The sequence below is a fragment of the Montipora foliosa genome, chromosome 4 (genome assembly GCF_036669935.1).
Source record: "Montipora foliosa isolate CH-2021 chromosome 4, ASM3666993v2, whole genome shotgun sequence".
Classification (NCBI taxonomy): domain Eukaryota; kingdom Metazoa; phylum Cnidaria; class Anthozoa; order Scleractinia; family Acroporidae; genus Montipora; species Montipora foliosa.
In genome coordinates this window covers 40,658,362-40,664,599 of record NC_090872.1, presented here as the reverse complement: position 1 = coordinate 40,664,599, position 6,238 = coordinate 40,658,362, and positions in this window count along the sequence as shown.

The following is a 6,238-nucleotide window of genomic DNA, read 5'->3' as shown; positions in this document are numbered from 1 at the left end:
TAAGTTTATATCCCTCCGATGCTTGACGTGAATAACTCCGTAGCCACCAGTGTGAACCACAGATATCATGATATGTCAAACTGGATTGAAACCAGCAAAAAAATTCAGAAAGAAAGCATCTTCCAAACCGTTTTCTACCTGAACACAAAAAGGGTTGACTGTAAGTGTAATTTTGACGGTCGAGTGACATGGGAACGAGTTAGTCAGATTGAATATTCTGACGTAACCTGCGATCAGGCTCTATTTTACTTTCGCGTGGTACGTAAGGTGGAGTTGGCGAAACGAAAAATAGAGTCTGACCAAATTCCTCTTCGAAATTCCTTCCGCCCACTTTTTTTGATTGATTGACATGTCCTTCTTCGGCCAATCAGATTTACTTCCATTACACCAATACACGCGTGGACGGCAGATTCACGCTAGTTTGTTTTGACCACAGTTAATTACCGTGGGAGGAATATTATAAACGAATTCGAAAGTTACCGTTGGCTTTAATTTGAGAAAAACATGGGGAATGTTTTCGACGACTATATTGCGGCAAAGGCCGGTGTAATTTTTCCTCCGAACTTCACTGAATATGCAATCTTTTAAGCTTGACATCTTAATTTGTAATTGAGATAACCTAGCATTCTGTCGTTGGACGGTTTGGCAAAAGATTTTTCAAGAAAAAAAAGAGAAATGCATTATTCCTTTAACGTGCTTGCCCATTAAGGTTTCTTTGGTGATTTTTTCGGGTAATATCTTCAGTTGCAGAGTATTTCTAGAATTGCGCGCAGTAAAATCATGATAAGTTTGGCCGTTAATTTTTTGATGGAGTACGAACAGTAAGATGGACTCGCGAAGTTTCTTTTATTTTTGTGCAATTGGTCTCTCTGAAAACATGCCATTTTAGTTTTTGGAGTGCGAGTTTTAAGTTAAATCAACTGGAAATATTATGAAGCAATCTTGACTCCAAATTGTGCAAACAAACCGTGTCATGTACAGTAAGTAAATAATGCCGTTTGATACACATGTTCAAAACATGCATTCGTGTAACTTGCGATTTTATCAGCATCTCCTCTTGTTGATATATATGTCCTTTGTCTCATCCAGGAAACCAATATGCATCGGCTTTCATTGCCATTTGAAAGAACCAGCTATTTAGCTTTCAAAACATCAGGGAAGTTTGTGCCAAAGTACTTTCAACCACATGACCACAGAGCTCGACAACGGAATCGCTATTTTCACTCTTTCCAGAGATTCAAACCCGATTCTGGACAAGTTATGAGATGTTTCAGATGGCATATCTCCATTTATACAAATAAAATCAAGTTGCACCGTCCACGGCATTGTAAGAACAAAAGGCAGCAAATTTTTGCGTACACTTATGGCGGATTAGTCTCGAGGACTTCGCGAGATGGCATTTTCACTTCCGGCGTTTCAACAGCCAATCAGATCACGCGTTTGGTCGGCCAAAACTTGGCCGACCGTCCGGAATTCTTGAGAGACTTTTGGTCAGGCCCAGTTTTAGCGAGCGACGACATAAGAGAACATATGGGCGAAGCTAAAAATGGGCCTGATCGCAGGTTAATTATGACGGCACGACGTAGAGGACCGTAGGTGGCTCTGGGATAGGTTAGGACTATTTAGGAGTTTGCCGGGAGTTTTTCGTCATTCTACGTTTGTCAGTCGCTGATGCTTTGACTTAATGCTTAACTTTTGAAAAGCGCTGTCTGCTTATTTTTTCCTTGTGCATAGTAGTATACCCTTTCCTCGGGGTCTGGTGCCGTTGCATTAGATGAGGAATATGTTTCCACATATTTTTGGCCACTTCTAAGGGTGGTTTTTAGTGGTTTTTCGTATCTGGCACGGCACTGTTGCTTAGTTTATTCCTACAGTAAGGCAGTATATCTTGTCTATTTTCACGGGCGGTGTTATCTGATGTCAGGAACCCATGACCTGGAGCCTACAGCTCCCATACTGGGCCTATGTAACGGCATTTTTACAGACCGGTTTATTTTTAGACTATCTTTTCCGGAAAAAAACAAAGGCAGTTCCGGTTCGGTGACCTTATGACGTCAGGTTAATTTCTTGTAATTGGTGATCAGGCTCCTGTGGGAGTCTAATTTCGCGGGAAATTCAATCTAAAAATAAATTGGTCTGTGAAAACGCCGTTACACGAACACAGTAGAGTTGTAGGCTCCAGGTCATGGGTTCCTGCTGATGTCCAGTTTGTAAGGAATTCAGGTAAACGGAGGTCATTTTGTTCAGCAGACTGACTGACGTGCCCACAAGTCTCGTGTTAGTGTAGTCAGAATCTATAGTTGATGTAGTATGGCCGTGTGTGACGATAACCGAGGGTACTCCCTTGAGGAAAATAACAGGAAAAAGAAAAGAAAGAAAAATGCCAAAACCCCTTCCCTCGATCCCGCAACACACTACCATCTACTACATAATTAAGAAGAATTTTATTAACGTGTAAACACTAGAAAAAAAAGAAGGGAAAAACTAATCATGAGCTAATCTTAAAATTAATTAAGGAGGCTCGAAATAGTTTCTCCTTTTTTCAAACAAATAAACATATTCTGTCCTTAGATACAGTTAGGGCAATCATATCAAGACGAAATTTGGCCAGGGTATTAAGTACCTATCGTAGATTTCTCACATTATGTTTTCCTCCAAAATAATGTTACCATGGCAACGATATTAGGCATTTCTTTGAGCCTTAAAATCAACATATGTGGTCCTTTTTGAAGAAACGGGACGGTGAAATTTTCCCACTCATCGTTACCAGATAATGTTAGAAATACTCTCTAAAATATTTAAAATTCAACAAAATCTGTAGGTCAGTTTTTCAGAAAAATAAGTTTTTTTGAATTGTGTCTCTAATTATTTTTTTCACCTACAGAATTTTTTTAAATTTGAAAGACAAACGGTTTAAATTAATCTAAGCTAACATGCAAAAAATGAAAAAAATTCACCGTCCAGGAGCAGAGATATAAACGAGCAAAGTTGCAAAATCAGGAAAAATTAGGGGGTTACAAGATCAGCATTTACGCATGCGTCACCCGCTCATTCGAGTGCGCGCGCGAGTGGAGCTACAGGTCAACACGGATTTAAGTAACTATTAAACCGTTTAAGTAGAATTTTCGTAGTTTTCGTGAATAGGAGATGTCTATTTATATGCCATGTATATAGGAATTGAAGAAAGGTAAGCAAAATTAGCGGTATTTGTTTATTTCTGGTGACCCATTTAAATCATGAGCTGACGCAAGCAGCTTACGAATTGCGTGTGTGGCTTACGCGCGCGCGCTCAGCTGAAAACCCTTTCGAGCCTCCTTAATTCATGAGTAAATACAATCCTTGAACGCGTATGATTCCCTTAAGCTTAAACGATAACTATCTTAACTTACATTTAATATAGTTTACTCTACTTTAAGTTTTCAGACCAGTTCCTCTCCACTATGTTAACTTTTCTTTGTGGCAAAACCACGCTTCAGTCGGCTTCTTGTTCTTTGAATGTCATTCTCGTCCGTACTCCTTCAGCTCAATCTTTTGCTGCTCTTATCCTTTTTCAGTCCTTCCTCCTCCTACTCTCGTTCGGTCATTTCAGTTCGTAAGTGCCGCCGTTAACAAAGGGATTTCGTCTTTGAATTCTTGTCGCGGCCCCTGCTAATGGCTCTTAGCGGTGATGCAGGAAAAATATCTTCTTCGCCTTAAACCTTTCACCACATGGACGGGTGGACATACGTACGGACGTTCGATGACGTCATGGCTATAAGACCAAGATTCCTCGCATAGATGGGTTACCATCTTTTCTTAACAATGGTGCTCCGCGCGCGCGCCGAAGCCGAGCTCCGCTGCTAGATAATGCTGTGGTTCAGAATACAAAGAGGGCCACAAAATTTGGCCTGAACGTTTTCAAAGGTAAGAGTTCATTCTTTTCCCAACCAGTGACTTCGTTGTCCAGATAATTATTACTGAAAATTAAACAATCTTCACCCCCAACAATTTGATCCAGTTGGAGTAATTCCATTTTGTAGAGCTGGTCGCCCAGCAAAACGAACTTGTTACTGGAATCGAGGAATTAAAAAATGTTTAGGAAAGTTCTACATGGCTGCAAGGAAACAAGACGGGCCATTTTACAACAACCCAACGCTCACCTCAATTAAGACCACCATTTCATGTGGATCCTTTACCAACTGCACTCTTTCAATTTCCATTTCAAATGAACCTGTAAAACTTTGATGGAACGGTGAAAATGTTCTAGATAACAAGTAGACTTTTGATTTAGATTGCTGATTTAAACGGTCTTACATGACCATTTTGCTGTTTGTGACGACGATTTTAACGAAAGTTATTTAGATTTGACTGATGGTCACTCGTGAGTACTTTTTAGACTCTGTTTCTATCTGTTTGAAGATTCTGTAAACACTTTCGCGCATGCTTTGTGCCGCTTCCAGGTTTCCAGGCCTGAATTGAGATGTCAATGAAATCGACTTCGGATGGATTTCTTCTGCAGTTGTTGCTGAGATCACTTTGTGAGTATATACTAAAACAATTACTCTTTTCAATCTGGGTGAATAGTGGCAGAATATTTACCAAGCCGTGAAGCGTGAAAAACTGACATTTACCAAGCAGCGAAGCGGCGAGGTAAATATTCTGCCAGTATTCACCTCGATTTCCAAGAATACTTGTTAAATATAATGATTTACGATAATATAGGAATTACTTGTAAATCGATTTATCTTTGAATTTCAAGATGGCGGAAGGATGGTCGATCTGCTTCGTGCCAGTCGTTTGAACTCCTTTCAGCACATATGTTATTTCTCTTTTAAACCCGCGTCAGAACAACCCGAAATTGTTGGGTCTTAACTGACCTTAGCTGCAACACCCAGTAGTTCCAGGGCCATCATCCATTCACCGCTTGCGGAAAGAAAATCACCGAAGGACATGCTCATTACTGGGTTGCCACAGGCAATCCAGTTAGAAAATACGCTTAATTACTCGGTTGCCATAGGCAATCCAGTTAGAAAATGCGTTTTTTATTGGGTTGCCAGTATGGCAATCCCAGTCGGAAAGTGGGTGGGATTTGTTCGTTTTGTTGTATTTATTTTTTTTAGTTTTTCTTTTTCCGTGTCGGGAAAAGTCTTGCCTGTCACTCCCCTGGTAAATAGTGTCTTTGTGCATAGAGCCTTCTGCGTGTATTTTCTTAGGATCGAGAGGGTAGTGGAAATGCGTAGATTTCTCTGGTGGACACAGTAGAATCATTAACTTAGCCTGCAATGGCGTCGAAAGTCATGTGACGCGAATGGCGTTTTAGTGGATCCTTAAACAAAATATACCCTTGTGGAGCTCAACAATGGAAAGTCAGTTGGATAAACTAGGCAGGCGGTGAAAAACAAACACCTGGATTTTTAAAAGCGACGAGAATTGGACTTCGACAACAATTTTTCCCCCGTCGAGCCGAAATCAAAGTGAGCTGTCTTTCCAATATTTTATCACCAGTGTGTAGTTTTATGTACAACACTGAAACCAAATTGAAAATTATCTGGTAACTTATGGGTTCAACAAAGTCAAGTAACAAAAATAATTGGAAATGTGACAGTCAAGAATTATTTTGAAAGAAAGCTTGTCGACTACTTTGTGCATCATTATTCAAGGAGAAGGTTCTTCAGGAAAGGGTTTGAACCTGAAGTACATGGTAATTTGACACGATTGACTTTCTTGTCTCCACGCACGCAATGAAATAGGAAGAGGTTTTCGCCTCTAAGAGCAAATTTGTTCTTTGTTTCAATAAATATTTCGCTGGAAAAGGATTCTGTGGTATTTTCTGCCTTTGTGAATTATAATATCTTGTTGTGTATTGAATTTTCGAGCTTAAGGTTGAAATGTGATATGAGAGAATTTTTTTAGTATTGCTCAGTAAGCAGGAAGGGTTCACGAGAATAAACAGGTCTGTTGGAAGCGTGCTTGAGTTTTAACAAAATGAGCCCCAAAATCAGTGAAAAATTGTGACGCCGATGAATAATAAAGTAGCTGCTATTTCCAAAATGATGGAATTACCTGGTGATAAATAACGTCGTACGCGTCTTGGAGAGTAAATTTTGACTTTGCAGAAACAAATGGTCAACCTCAAGAGTTGGGCGATTGTGATCTTTGTTTTGACTTCTCTCATTTTATTGTCAAACTTTGTAACACTTGACAGAAAAAGAAACTTACAAAAACCCGGTATCTTGCCATCATTTGACACAGATGCTTC